Source organism: Hibiscus syriacus, unplaced genomic scaffold, assembly GCF_006381635.1.
Source record: "Hibiscus syriacus cultivar Baekdansim isolate YM2019G1 unplaced genomic scaffold, ASM638163v2 tig00110159_pilon, whole genome shotgun sequence".
Lineage (NCBI taxonomy): Eukaryota > Viridiplantae > Streptophyta > Magnoliopsida > Malvales > Malvaceae > Hibiscus > Hibiscus syriacus.
Genome location: NW_024062607.1, coordinates 28,578 through 43,461, shown reverse-complemented (window position 1 = coordinate 43,461; position 14,884 = coordinate 28,578). Strand labels below are relative to the sequence as shown.

The following is a 14,884-nucleotide window of genomic DNA, read 5'->3' as shown; positions in this document are numbered from 1 at the left end:
GAACCCCTTCCCTATGGATTTACTTAGAAGCATGTCCTTGGGAAGATCATGAAATCATTAAGGCATTAAGGAGATGCAAAGACTTTGACAAAGTCGTTTGTCTCACTGTCATCCTGGTCATTAGCATCTCCAACCAAGTCATTGACGTTGATACTAAAGAGATCAGTCAACCATCTAGACCAGTTTCCGATCTGACATCCACAAAAATGAAATTGCTTTACTTCAAAGAAGAAAAACCAAGGTACTGTCACCATCTTAACCACCATGGAAGTAACAAAATATTACCGACAGTCGTAACTACCACTGTATAATGGTTACAGTGGATTATGATAAATGTGATACACCATGATCAAACTCAACGATTAAATCCCAAGGCTAACACATTTCAGTTGAGCACCGGCATCGAAACTTGTTTTCCCAGCTGGAATGGGAAGCACCAGAGGATCGCTAATGGGGTCAGACACAGGATCGATTGGGATTTCATCAGCAGAATCACGAAGAATGGCATTGAACATTGGCACATCTAATGTAGCCACGCATTGCTCCTTTATCTAGATGCACAATAAGGATGAATTATAACATAAAATTAAAAGGGTAAAAATCTCACAATAGGTAAACATGACCGGTGACAGTTCCCATAATGATGACAAAGAAACCAACAAAAACATTACCATTATGGTAAAATTCCATAGCAGTCTCTAAATAAAAAAGAAAGCAACAACCAGGTTAGATCTTTTAGATTTTCTTAAATAGTTTTTGCCTCCAATGCTTTTATAAGTCTCTTATGCTCGTTAAATGTTACTACACTGACAAGAAAGCCAGTACTTTCAGAAGCCATAGTCAACCCACTGCAATATTCAGTGTTCTTGTGTGCCTTTTATCTATTTCCGAAAGCAAAATATACATACCAATTTAGCCAGCAAACACAAGCAGCCACAGTCGTGCCCTGCAGCTCGAACTGGGCAGAGTCTTTCACAAGCCTCCTTGAAAGCCTTCTTCCAATGGTCTAATGAAAAGTTCCCTCGGTCTTGATTATTTGAACTGCGAATCCCCCGTAACTTTTACTTGAGCCAGAGCCGGTACCTTTATCAATTTCCTTTCTAGCCAAGGACTGCATATGTGGAGTGAGAGTCTTGAGATAGTAATAAAGACAAGTCGGCTGTCCCAATCATTAGATGTTATATTTTCCTTTCTCCTGGGAGAGGATTCTTTCCATTTCAGCGGAGATGATGCTGGTTTCTTCCCCTTTCCACCTCCATTTCTTTCCATAGGTCCAGCAGAAAGTGGTGACTAAATCTCCAATGTTTTCGCTTATAATTGCTCGCAACACAACACAGTTTGACAACCAGAACGTCAACCTGTAGTCAGCACACATATGATCTATGAGCTAATGAGAAATCGTGCATATGATTTATGAGGTTAAATTACAGCAGGGACGAAACCAGGAAAAACTGTTTGGGGTGAAAAGTTAAATTAAAATTTTTTAAGGGGCAAAAATGAAAAATTAATACTATATTAATTTAAAATTTACACTTTTTGAAGAGACTAAATCATAAATTGACATTTATGAGGGAATCCAAATATAATTTTACCATTGTACTCATTAAATATGTTAAAAATTTGAAGGGACTAAAAAACAGTTTCATAATCCCTGAATTACAGCCAAGACTTTTGTGAAAATCCAGCTTCAGCTACTGGAGATTGAGGACTGGACTAATAGAACTTTGACGCTAGACAGAATAGTGATTATCCTGCAAGCGCTCCAACAAATGATTTACAAGAGAAAATTCGCCCAAAAAAACTAGAGAAAAAAGTCTCTAGGGTTTAATAAAATATTATAAATTCAAAACCACCAAAATCAGTCCACAAGCCGGACTGTTATAGCCAAAAATCGTCTTTATTCGAATTTTGCTAAAAATAGCAAAATCCCGAAAATCACTCTAAATTGAAATTTGAAATAAAATAAACAATCTCCAAAAAATCCGGCCTAGATCGGATTTAAATTGACTTCCTAATTGACAATCGAAATATTACCATAAATAGTAAAAAAATATCTAATTCTAGTGATTCGGAGGGAAAAACGACAGAATTTGAGGTTGAAAAAAAGGTCACATGGTAGCTCAATGTGGAGAGCGTGCACGTCGAAAAGAGCTTTCCGGATTGGGGTCTTATGCGCGATTCTGACACCTGTAGCCAAAGTTATGGCCAAAAGACTGAAACATACTCAAAACGACCCCAATGAGGAACATGTCACAATCAATTCCCGCCTTTGCGCTGATCTGCCAATTCATGGTATCTCAGTGCCATCAAGGTGCAATCTGACAGCTCAGCATCATCTGTCTCGGATCCCCCTGCATCAGTCACCCCGGGTTGGAAGGAACTCGTCCTCGAGTTCAGAGTAGTGTCATCAGAATCCACAAAACAATGACTCAAGTATTTCACATTAAAGACATCAGAAGTCTTCAAGTGGCTGGGAAGGCGCAACCTGTAAGCATTATCATTGATCTTTTGCACGACCTCACAAGGTCCAATCTTCCGATCCTTAAGCTTATTACACTCACCAACAGGAAAACGATCACGAGTTAATACAGCCCAAACAAAATCACCAACATCAAAAAGTACCTGACGACGATGATTGTCGACCCGAGTCTTGTACTTGGTATTGCTCTCATGAATGGTTTGTTTCACCTGCTCATGGATACCCCGAAGATACTTTGCCATCTCATCTGCTTTAGGACTGAAATGACCTATACGTGGAATAGGGGCTAAGTCCAGCACCCCGGATGGGTTCTGACCATAGACAATCTCAAATGGGCTTAAACCTGTGGTTCTGTTTTTTGATCTGTTGTAGGAAAATTCTGCCTGAGGCAATGCCAAATCCCACTGCTTCAGCTTCGTTCCTGCCAAACACCTCAAGAGGTTTCCCAAACTTCGGTTCACCACCTCGGTCTGGCCATCCTTCTGGGGGTGGTAGGCGCTACTGAAATTCAACTGTGTTCCAGTTTCCCCCACAGGCTCTTCCAGAAATGACTGATGAACTTAGTATCACGATCTGAAGTGATGGATCGAGGAACACCATGTAAACGCACAATCTCCTTGAAATAGAGATTGGTAATCCGGTCAGCATCCATAGTCTTTCTGCAAGCTACAAAATGAGCCATCTTGGAAAACCTGTCAACCACAACAAAGATAGAATCCGAGGACCTTTGGGTGCGGGGTAAGCCTAGTACAAAATCCATGCTGACATCGAACCAAGGAGCTTCAGGAACAAGTAAGGGAGTGTACAAGCCCGCATTGGTGAGAACTCCCTTAGATCGCTGGCACACATAACAACGGTCCACATAATGGGTCACATCACTAGTCAACTTGGGCCAATAAAAGTCAGAACAGATAAGGGCCAAGGTCTTATCTCGGCCAAAGTGTCCCTCATTATGGAGTTCACTTATAATTTGCTGCCTCAATGAACAATCTGGAATGCACAACTGTAATCCACGAAACAGATACCCATTATGCAAAACAAAATTATGACGGTAACCCTCAGTTACCTCCTGAAATATCATTCCAAAGGAAGGATCAACTGCATACATATATGTGAACGTCTCAAAGCCTGCAACTTTAGTACTCATGGTGGTGAGAAGTAAGGTACGACGGCTCAGGGCATCTGCGACGCGGTTCAAACTCCCTGCTTGGTGCCTCAGCGTAAAAGTGAATTCTTGCAAGTATGCCACCCACTTGGCATGACGTCTACTCAACTTGTGTTGTCCATTGATGTACTTCAAGGCCTCATGATCGATAAACAGAATAAACTCCTTCTGTACTAGGTAGTGACGCCAATGCTTCAGGGACTGAACTATGGCATAGAACTCCAGATCATAAGTGGAATAATTTTTCTTTGACCCCGATAGTTTTTCACTGAAAAAAGAAACCGGACGACCTGCCTGACTCAGAACACCACCAATGCCAACGCCAGATGCATCACAATTTACCTCAAACACTTTGTCAAAATCTGGAAGTGCCAAAACTGGAGCCTCGGTCATCTTCTGCTTGACCAGTTGAAAATTGGCCTCTGCCTCCTCGGACCACTGGAAATCACGCCCCTTGAGGCCCTCTGTGATAGGGGCGATCAGAGTACTGAAATTTCTAATGAATCGGCGGTAAAAATACACCAAGCCATGGAAACTTCGGATGTCATGTAAGGTCTTTGGTCTGGGCCACTCCAAGACTGCATCTACCTTTGACTGATCTGCATGAACACCATCAGTAGACACAACAAAACCAAGAAAAGTCACAGAAGTAGTGAAGAAAGAACACTTCTTTTGATTGACAAACAAGCACTCCATTTTCAGCATCTCAAAAACAGCACGGAGGTGATCGAAGTGTGAAGTCCATGTCAGACTATAAACGAGGATATCATCGAAGTAAACTACAACAAATTTCCCCATAAAAGGCTGCAAGACCTGATGCATAAATCTCATGAACGTACTGGACGCATTGGATAGCCCGAAAGGCATGACCATCCACTCATACAACCCTTGTGGCATTTTAAACGCCGTCTTCCACTCATCTCCAGGTCTTATTCTGATTTGGTGGTAACCGCTCTTAAGGTCAATTTTTGAGAAGACCTTAGAACCAGATAGTTGATCCAACATATCATCTAGACGGGGAATTGGAAACCAGTACTTAACTGTAATTATGTTGATAGCTCGGCTGTCAACACACATACGCCTAGAACCATCTTTCTTTGGCACTAGCAGAGCAGGGACTGCACATGGGCTCATACTCTCTCGGATATAACCCCTCTCCAACAACTCTTCCACCTGTCGCTGCAACTCTTCAGCCTCCTTGGGACTGAGGCGATATGCTGGTCGATTTGGCAAACTTGACCCAGGAACAAGGTCAATTTGATGCTGAATATCCCTCATAGGTGGTAGCCCAGGAGGAAGATCCTCTGGCATCAAGTTAGAGAATTCTGCTAGCAGCTACTGCACTTCTACTGGTAAATCTGCATCCACGTCTACTGCATTGTTCTCGCAAGGTAGTAAGGCATAGACCACGTCGCCATGCTCAATCTCATCTAAAAACCTAGACATAGAAAGCAGAGTAGTATTATGGGTTATTAGGGAAGGAATGAGTCATTCCCGCCGGGGTGCCAATACAATCTTTTTTCCCTTGATTCTAAGGGAATATGTATTCTTCCGTCCATCATGAATGATACTGCGATCATACTGCCAGGGTCAACCCAACAATATATGACACGCATCCATTGACACAACATCACACCAGGCATTATCAAAATATTTTCTACCAATTGAAAAAGACACGAGGCATCGCCTATCAACTGTTACCTCACTGCCTTTATTTAGCCATGATAGCTTGTATGGCTTAGGATGGCGGTCCGTCTTCAACTACAATTTCTGGACAACCTCCTCGGACACTACATTCTCACAACTGCCGCTGTCAATGATCATTTTTCAGACTTTATCTGCAACTGTATAGTTCGTGTGGAAAATATTGGTTCTCAACCAATCGTCCCCTGAATCGCCCTTGGGAGTAAGTAGACTCTTACGAACGACCAGAGTCTCATGACCATCTCCATACAACACATCATCAGTCTCATCATCGTCTTACACGGGTTCGCCAATCTCCTCAGTCTCGTCCTCCGCGTTTTCCTCAATCAACAAATTTTTTCCCTTTTGACTAGCAGGCTTCCTAAAATCAGTCGCCCTATGCCCTTGTTCACCACAACTAAAACATCTAATAGTAGGGTTAGAATTACCATGCGGTGGCTGTTGAGCAGGACGGGAATCCTGAGGACGAACTGGTCGACTGTTGTGATCGTTCCTGATCACTGGTCTCCTGTTTTACTATTTTTCAACAGCAAGTGCACGCTGGTAAGCTTCCGAAACACTCCACAGTGAATGAAGGCTGAGAATAACTTGTAAGGGCTGGCGTAAACCCCCCAAATACCGCACCACCATTTACTCCTCCGTCTCAGATAAATCGTTCCGGGCGACCAATTGGTAAAACTCCTCCGTGTAATCATCGACTGATCGTGCGCCCTACCTCAACGTATGAAGTCGCTGAAATAAGGTTTGCGTGTAGCCGAAGGGAAGGAAGTGACCTTTTATCTTCTTCTTCATCTTCTCCTAATCAATGATCTTGGCCTTGCCCTGTCTTTATCGTGAACGTCGCAACTGTTCCCACCACGCGGATGCTCTGCCCTTGAGTTTGATGGCGATCAGTTTCACTTTCACACGATCGGGGACTTCCTTATATTCAAAAATACGCTCTACTTCATTAATCCAATCCACAAATCCCTCGGCCTGTAATGTACCAGAAAACTCAAGGAGATCGACCCGAAAACTGAGGTCTCCATGACGCTCTTCCTGACCACGGTGTTCCCGGAATAGAGCACGATTGTGATATGGGTTTTCGAAAGCGGAATTGGTATCGTGATCAGAGGCCTCACGATCCTCGAAATCCTGTGCTGCCAGGCGCTGGGTTAATTCTACGACTTGCCTCTGTAAATTCGCAATCATCACATCCTGAACATTGCGATCACGGCGTTGGGCTTCCTCATTCGGAACCTTCTCACGACGACCACGACCTCCAGCCATTGAAACTGGTGAAATTTCCCAAGAAGATGTTAAAGCTCTAATACCAACTAACGCCAGACAGAATAGTGATTATCCTGCAAGCGCTCCAACAAATGATTCACAAGAGAAAATTCACCCAAAAAAAACCAGAGAAAAAAGTCTCTAGGGTTTAATAAAATATTATAAATTCAAAACCACCAAAATCAGTCCACAAGCCGGACTGTTATAGCCAAAAATCGTCTTTATTCGAATTTTGCCAAAAATAGCAAAATCCCGAAAATCACTCTAAATTGAAATTTGAAATAAAATAAGCAATCTCCAAAAAATCCGGCCTAAATCGGATTTAAATTGACTTCCTAATTGACAATCGAAATATTACTATAAATAGTAAAAAATATCTAATTCTAGTGATTCGGAGGGGAAAACGGCAGAATTTGAGGTTGAAAAAAGGCCATATGGTAGCTCAATATGGAGAGCATGCGCGTCGAAAAGAGCTTTCCGGATTGGGGTCTTATGTGCGATTCTGACACCTGTAGCCAAAGTTATGGCCAAAAGACTGAAACATACTCAAAACGACCCCAATGAGGAACATGTCACAATCAATTCCTGCCTTTGCGCTGATCTACCAATTCATGGTACCTCAGCGCCATCAAGGTGCAATCTGACAGCTCAGCATCATCTGTCTCAGATCCCCCTGCAGCAAACTTCAAAATGTTACAGCAAACTGATTTATAGAATGTTCATGAACGTACTTTGGAACATCATTTCCACGTGCGTTTGCAACCAAAGCAAGTCCAGAAACAGCACTTCTAGCTGTACTTGATCGCCTTAGTTGGTATCCTTATAAGCATGAAGATACAGCCTAGAAAGACGCCGAGCTGGAGCATGCACTTTACTCATGGAGCTTCCATGCTCAACAACTACAGAATACAGAGCAGCCTCAATGGCTGCAACTTGTCTCAACTGTCCTTCAAGCATCTTTATCCTATTTTTCAACTGCTTCACTTTGTTATACAAAATGGCACTTCTGGTATCCTTCGTATATACTTTCCTTTTATTGCTCAATTTGCTCCTGAAGCTTCCTGGCCCATGGTGTGCATCTGCCGCAAGCCCACAACTCCGACTTCCCTTAACTTCCCATTTTGGTTGTTGCTCAACAACCCATTGCTCCTAGCCAAGTCTGATGAAGCTCGAACGGACTTGACATACATTAGTCTGCCACTTTTACCATCGTTTGTTCCTAGATTCCTGTTAGGCTATAACAGAACTGTTGTGTACTTGCTTGCACTATAGTATAACTAGTAATAGTTAGTTAGCTTAGGCGCCAAAGTTGTTAGTCTGTTAGCATATTCTGTTAGTTTAACAGACTAGCTTCATCAGCTATAAAGATGGTGTGCTTGTAAGTGAGAAAACTATGAATTCAATATATCTTTCACTATATACAGTTTTCAACATGGTATCTTTCGCCGTTGGTCTTGGGTGGGTTCTCACAAGAAAATCAATGTTGTTCTTGATGAGATGAACTTCTTCCTGTGGAAGTAGCAAATTCTGCTTACGGTAAGGAGTCATCCTCTTGAATGCCTGTTGACTGGAGTGCTGAAGCCACCGCCGGAGACGATCCTTGATGATACTGGTACAACTCGTGCCAACGATGCATTTGAAGACTATGTGGCGCAGGATAGTGCTCTTGCCTCTTGGCTCCTGTCGACCATTAGTCCTCACCTGCTTTCTCACTTTGTGGGCGTTGAATCGACAGCAGCAGTATGGAATGTCGTATAACAGCTCTTTGCGAGCAGTTTCACGACTGCTGCCATGAGTTTGTACTGCAAGTTACAGTCACTTAAGAAAGGCAGTGATAGTATGTGGGTTTACATCAGTCGAGTAAAGGAAGTATGCGATGCGCTTGCATCGTGTGGTAGTGTTGTTTCACATGTTGGCCATGTTGCAAGCATCTTGAAAGGCCTGCCTAGGGATTATCAACCATTTATGGCGGTTATCACCATGATGAAGAAAACATTATCTCTAGATAGCCTTTACACTGTTCTTTTAGATGCTGAAGCACAGTTGACCGACTTCAATGAGCAGTTTGACTACATACCTATGGCTGCCAATATTGCTGGAAGAGGGGAGGTTCACGACTCCTTTGCTAATAGGCGACGAGACTCTAAACCTACACGCTCATCGTTTACTAACAGAACTGGTGGTCGAGGTCGAGGGCGAGCCAGGATTCAATGTCAACTTTGTGGTAAAGTTGGCCACCTGGTTGATCGCTGCTGGAACCAGTTTGATGAGGAGTTTATGTATGTTATATCTTATTCTCAAACTCACAATGCTCATAAAGGATAATCTGTCAATACTCACTATTCAGTTACTGAGACTTCAAGCATGGGCTGTGAATGTTGCAAAGGTCATTCTTAGGCAGTAGGTAATGTGCAAGTCAATACCGTTTCTAGATCCAATGACCATTGGGTGGTCGATTCAGGAGCTATGCATCATATCACTCCAGATGCTGCAAATGTCCCGAATACTGTTGAATTTCGAGGTCCAGGTAAACTTACTGTTGGCAATGGGGTCTCTATTGATATTCATAACATTGACACTGCACTAGTTCCTCTTACTTCCTTCTCTTCAAGAACCTTGATCTTGAACGAATTATTGCATGTTCTTTACATAACCAAAAATTTACTTTCGGTCTCTAAGCTTGCTAGGGATAATAAGGTTTACCTTGAATTTAATACTGAAAAGTGCTTTGTTCGTGATGAACTCTCTAAGGAGATCCTACTACACTGTGAAAAGAAAGGAGGCTTATACACTTTTTCCCTCAGTGGTCTTGGTGAAAAAGGTTGGAATGCTGAAGCTCACCTTGCAACTACATCTCAATCTGAACTATGGCACCGACGGTTTGGGCACCCAACTAGTTTTTTTTTTAGTAGAATTGCTAGAGAACTTGATGTAAAACTTGATGTTGATATAAATAAAACTTGTGTGGCTTGCTTTATGGGAAAAAGTCACAAGCTACCATTTTCTTCATCCAATACTCAATATACTGCACATTTCGAGCTAGTATTCTCATATATGTGGGGACCTCCTCACGTTACTTCAAATGGCTTTCATTATTATGTTACTTTTGTGGATGCATTTACTCGGTTTACTTGGATTTATCTACTCAAAGATAAAGCTCAAGTTTTTGAATCATTCAATGTATTTCACAAATTGGTTGTAAATCAATTTGGTGGTTCAATTAAAGCTCTTCAGTCAGATTGGGTGGAGAATATCGAGTGTTTTCTGCCTTACTTGCCAAATCTGGAATAGTGCATCGGTTGACTTTCCCTCATATGTCTGAGCAGAACAGAGTGGTCGAACGCAAGCACCTCCATGTTGTTGAATTAGGACTTTGATGGCCCAAGCATATTTGTCTATGTTGTACTGGTCATATGCAATCGTGACTGCTGTTCACTTGATAAATCGTCTCCCCACGGTTGTACTTGGAGGGATAATTCCTTACGAGAAGCTGTTTCAGATAAAACCTGAGTATGATTCACTAAAGGTCTTTGGGTGAAAGTGTTTCCCACACCTCAAACCTTTTCAGAATAACAAACTATGTTTTCGATCTTAGTCTTGTACATTTCTAGGCGTTAGCTCACAACATAAGGGCTACTAGTGTTTGGCAAGGAATGGTAGAGTTTATATCTCTAGACATGTGGTATTTAATGAAACAGTTTTTCCATTTGCAGAGAAGGTTGCAGCTTGCTCGTCACATGGTGCACAAGGTTTTCCCTCACAAGACATTCCAATCATTGCAAATGCAAGGAAGTTGGTTAGTGATGTTGTTCCAACTATTCACCAGGATGTTGTATACACTGAGGAGAGTGATGAAGTTGCAGAACAATCGTGCCAGAATATGTCTAAGTCATATGGTGATACTGTTGGGATCACATCACGTGAAGTCCCAATTGCTACTGTTGAGTTGGGGTCATAATCTAGATTGTCTGATACAAATAATGCTGATATGGACAATAATACAACTCAGGAGCATGAAGAATCGGTGTTACCTACTGAAGCACCAACTACATCAGTTGTTCTACCGGTTATGGAAAATCATCATCTAATAATGACACGTAGCAAATGTGGAGTCTTCAAACCTAAGTTGTACTCTAGTCACTTTGATAGTGAGATACCTTCCACAGTTCAAGAGGTATTACAATCAGTCGAGTGGAAGAAGGCAGTTCAAGCTGAGGTCGATGTGCTTCAAAGGAACGACACATGGAAGTTGGTCAAACTGCCATAAGGTCGTGTTCATATTAGATACAAGTGGTTGTTTAAGCTAAAGTGTAATCCAGATGGCTCCATCCATCGCTATATGGCGCGACTGGTTACAAAAGGCTACTCGCAAATACCAGGGCATGATTTCCTTGATACGTTCAACCTAGTTGTTAAATTCTCTTCCTTAATGCAGTCTTGACACTGGCAGTATCTAATAACTGGGAGTTGAGGCATATTGATGTTAATAACGTTTTCCTCAATGAGGATCTCACTGAAGACATGTTCATGCAACAACCGCCAGGATTTGAACAATTTGCTGAAGATGGATCCATCATTGTCTGCAAGCTTTAAAAGGCATTGTATGGACTACGCCAGGCACCTAGGAACTAACATGCTAAGCTCTATGACAGTCTTGTGCAGATATGGTTTACAGCATCTCGAGCAGATATGTCATTATTTGTTTGTAAACGAGGTGCTAGTGACATATATGTATTAGTATATGTTGATGACATTGTCATTACTGGACACTCATCTTGTGAGATTCAAGAATTAGTTCGATTACTCAGTGCTAGGTTTTCGCTTAAGGATCTTAGTTTGCTTCGATTTTTCCTGGGAGTTGAAGTATATCGCTCTCGTGGTTATCTCTTCTTGAATCAGAATTTTTTTTTGATGGAGTTGCTTGAGAAAACCAACATAGTAGGGGCAACTGCATCCTCCACGACAATGGTTCTGGCATCGAAACTATCAAAAGATACTGGGGAGTTGTTGACAAATGCGAGTGAATATCGCAACATAGTAGGTTCATTGCTCTACCTGTGCCACACTCGTCCTAATTTAGCCTACAGTGTTAGAAATGTGGCATAATTCATGCATGTACCACGAGAAACACATTGGCTTGCAGTCAAGCGTATCCTTCGATACTTAGTTGGTATTGTAAATTATGGTTTAATGTTTCAAGCGAGTGAGGCAGAGTTGATTGTATAAGCCTTTGCAGATGCTGATTGGGGAGCAAGCATAGATGATCGACGGTCAATCTTTGGCTATGGTGTATTCGTTGGCAAATGTCTTGCTGCATGGAGTTCAAAGAAACAGAAAATAGTGTCTCGGTCCAAAATGGAGGCAGAGTACAAGAGTCTGGCTGATACAGTTGTTGAAGTTACCTGGATGAGCTCTTTACTTACAAACTTAGGGTTTTAACAATGGAGGGAGTTAGTGGTTTGATGTGACAACACAGGAGCAGTGGCTATGAGCGCTAACCCCGTGTACCATGCGCAGTCGAAGCATATAGATCTCGATATTCACTTTTTTTGAGAGAAGGTTGTAGTTGGCCAATTGAAAGTTAACTACATACCGGTTACACATCAAATAGTATATGGTTTTACAAAGCCTCTATCAAAATATGCATTTGAGGAATTTCGTCGCAGTGTGTGTGTAGTGCAAGTGTTGTAGAGTTGCTTACAAAAACAAGGAAAAGAGGAGAAAAGTAGGGAGAATGTTAAGCTAAAACAAAACTGTTGTGTACTTGCTTGCACTATAGTATAACTAGTAATAGTTAGTTCAGGCGCCAAAGTTGTTAGTCTGTTAGCATATTTTGCTAGTTTAACATACTAGCTTCATCAGCTATAAAGATGGTGTGCTTGTAAGTGAGAAAACTATGAATTCAATATATCTTTCACTATATACAGTTTTCAACAATTCCCCCGGCTTAAAACATTTTCTTCTAACTGAATATTCAATAGTTCATTTTCTTTCAAGTGTTGTCCTTCATCCCAAGTTCCCTTCTAGAGAACAGTTATATGCATCAGCAGCAGCTGAAGCCTTAGAACCAGAAGATGCATCTTCCTCACTTTGATCACGCCTAAACATGGTTCCTTTATTGGAAACCATTTCACGAGCCTTCTGAGATAAATCTTCACAACCATTGCTTCTCATGCCAGCCCATACAGACGAATAGGAACCATAAGAATTAAATCTGGAAGCACGAGCATCTATAGAGCTCTCAAAGTCTGATGATATATCTGTTAAAATCAAGTTTGCTACACTTGTTCTTTCCATGGTTGAATTTGAAGCCAACATGTTTTCCCCATTAACTTCCTTGCCTTCAATTATGGCAATCGATCCGTTCTACAATCATGTAGCAATTACTATATTACCAAGTGTAATTTAATTAATCAAAGAAAAATCAAGGCATCACATTAAACTGACCATAAGGTGATGCCCCAAAACAACATCGTGATCCAAGGGCAGATAATGGAGATATAGGATCATAAAGCAAATAACTGAGCTTCACTTCTTTATATCGAGGAAGGGAACTAACATTAGATTCCAAGTCGAAGAAGAAACAATCAAAGATGAGTATGAGAAAACATCATAATTGGTGAATGACGCAATCTCGACTTCCTCGGCATATTCTTCATCCATGAGAGAAGTAACAGACTCACTTCTTTTCCTATCCTCTGGTAGCTCCTTCAACAAGCCACCACTTGATGGAGAATAGTTTTGATTCTTGGGAATTCTATCAATTTTAATGAACAAGATTGGTTGAGCAGTGTTACTATTATAGATCCTTTTGCTTTTCATCAAAATAGTAACGTCTACCATCTCTTTGATAACACCATATTCCGTCAAATCCACAATGCCGGTAGCCAACCACCGGATCTTTTCCCTTCGAGGTTCATACAAATTAAATTCTAAAAAATTCTTATAGAATAAATCAGCATCCGACCACCCGATGCACCACAAAGGTACATGAGTTATACGAGTGATCTCTATTTGTTCACTCTTCCTCTTGCAAACTCTCATGTGTTATACACTGTGCTTTTATTTAGGTCTTATATTTTTATTAATATAAAGCATTTAAAGAATAATTATCAACTTCATACATTATTTTGACATATATTAATATTTTAATTAACTTAATAATTTATGTTCATATAAATGTTTTAAAAATATTATCAACGGATATTTGATACTAATTTCTTTTACCAAATCGATACTAACATTATTTTTTTACAATCATTCACTTAACTTTTCAACATTTCACATTTAACCACTAATAAACTTTTCTTTCAATTATAAATCCAAAATTTAGTATATATGCAAATTAGTTCTTTAATAATCAATTTAAATCTATATCAACTATTTTCACATTATATTAAATGTAATACATTAACTTTACCCATTGTTGTTTCACCACCAACTTTCCTAAAACTTACGAATTTGATCTCTATCTTATATAACTTTTCACATTAAACCAAATCTCAATTTAACTATTCAAGTCCCTATTATAATTATTTAGACTTTATACATCATCTCATAATCAATTTCTAATTTAATCCCTAATTTATCCATATTTATAATTTAGTTCTTTAACTTATATATTCTTCCAAAATTGATTCTAAATCCATAATATTATAATTTCAACAATAAGTTAAATTATTTTAAATTTTCAATTCAACTTTTCTATTATGTTTAATATAGTCCTTCTTGTCATTTAATCCTAAATTCACAAATATTCCAATTCACCATCTAGACATCAAATTTAGCAGTCCAACTTTTAATCTCATCCTAATATATCAATTATTAAACAATTACACGTTAATCATCATATATCTCAATTTATACAATTAGATCCCTATACTTTCACCATTTTCCAAATTGGCCCAAGTCATATTCTAATCATATAGAATCACTCATTCATAATTTCTAAACCTTGTAAAATTTTACCACAAATTTTCCTTATTTATTTCCTTTGGCCAATGTCTGTTGTTTTATGACTACTATATATGGACGCAGAGATATGTACAAGTATAAACAATTAAAAAAGTAATACATTGATGAGTGAGTATCGTATCCACAGGGATTGGAGAGATCTTGAGTAAAGTTTATCCAATATTCTAAAGTAACTAAGTATAGCTAATGGTATTCACAAATGAGAATGTTGTGGCAAAATGGATGGAGATGACGTGACAAATTAAATTGTGTTTAGTGCAAATAAAAGGAAATGCAAAGGCAAAATAAAATGT

General features: G+C 40.1%; 1 pseudogene; it reads right to left on the bottom strand.

The window, feature by feature from the left end:
- Positions 1 to 65: 65 nt before the first annotated feature.
- LOC120216154 lies at positions 66 to 8,410 on the bottom strand (annotated as a pseudogene).
- Between the last annotated feature and the right edge of the window lie 6,474 nt (positions 8,411 to 14,884).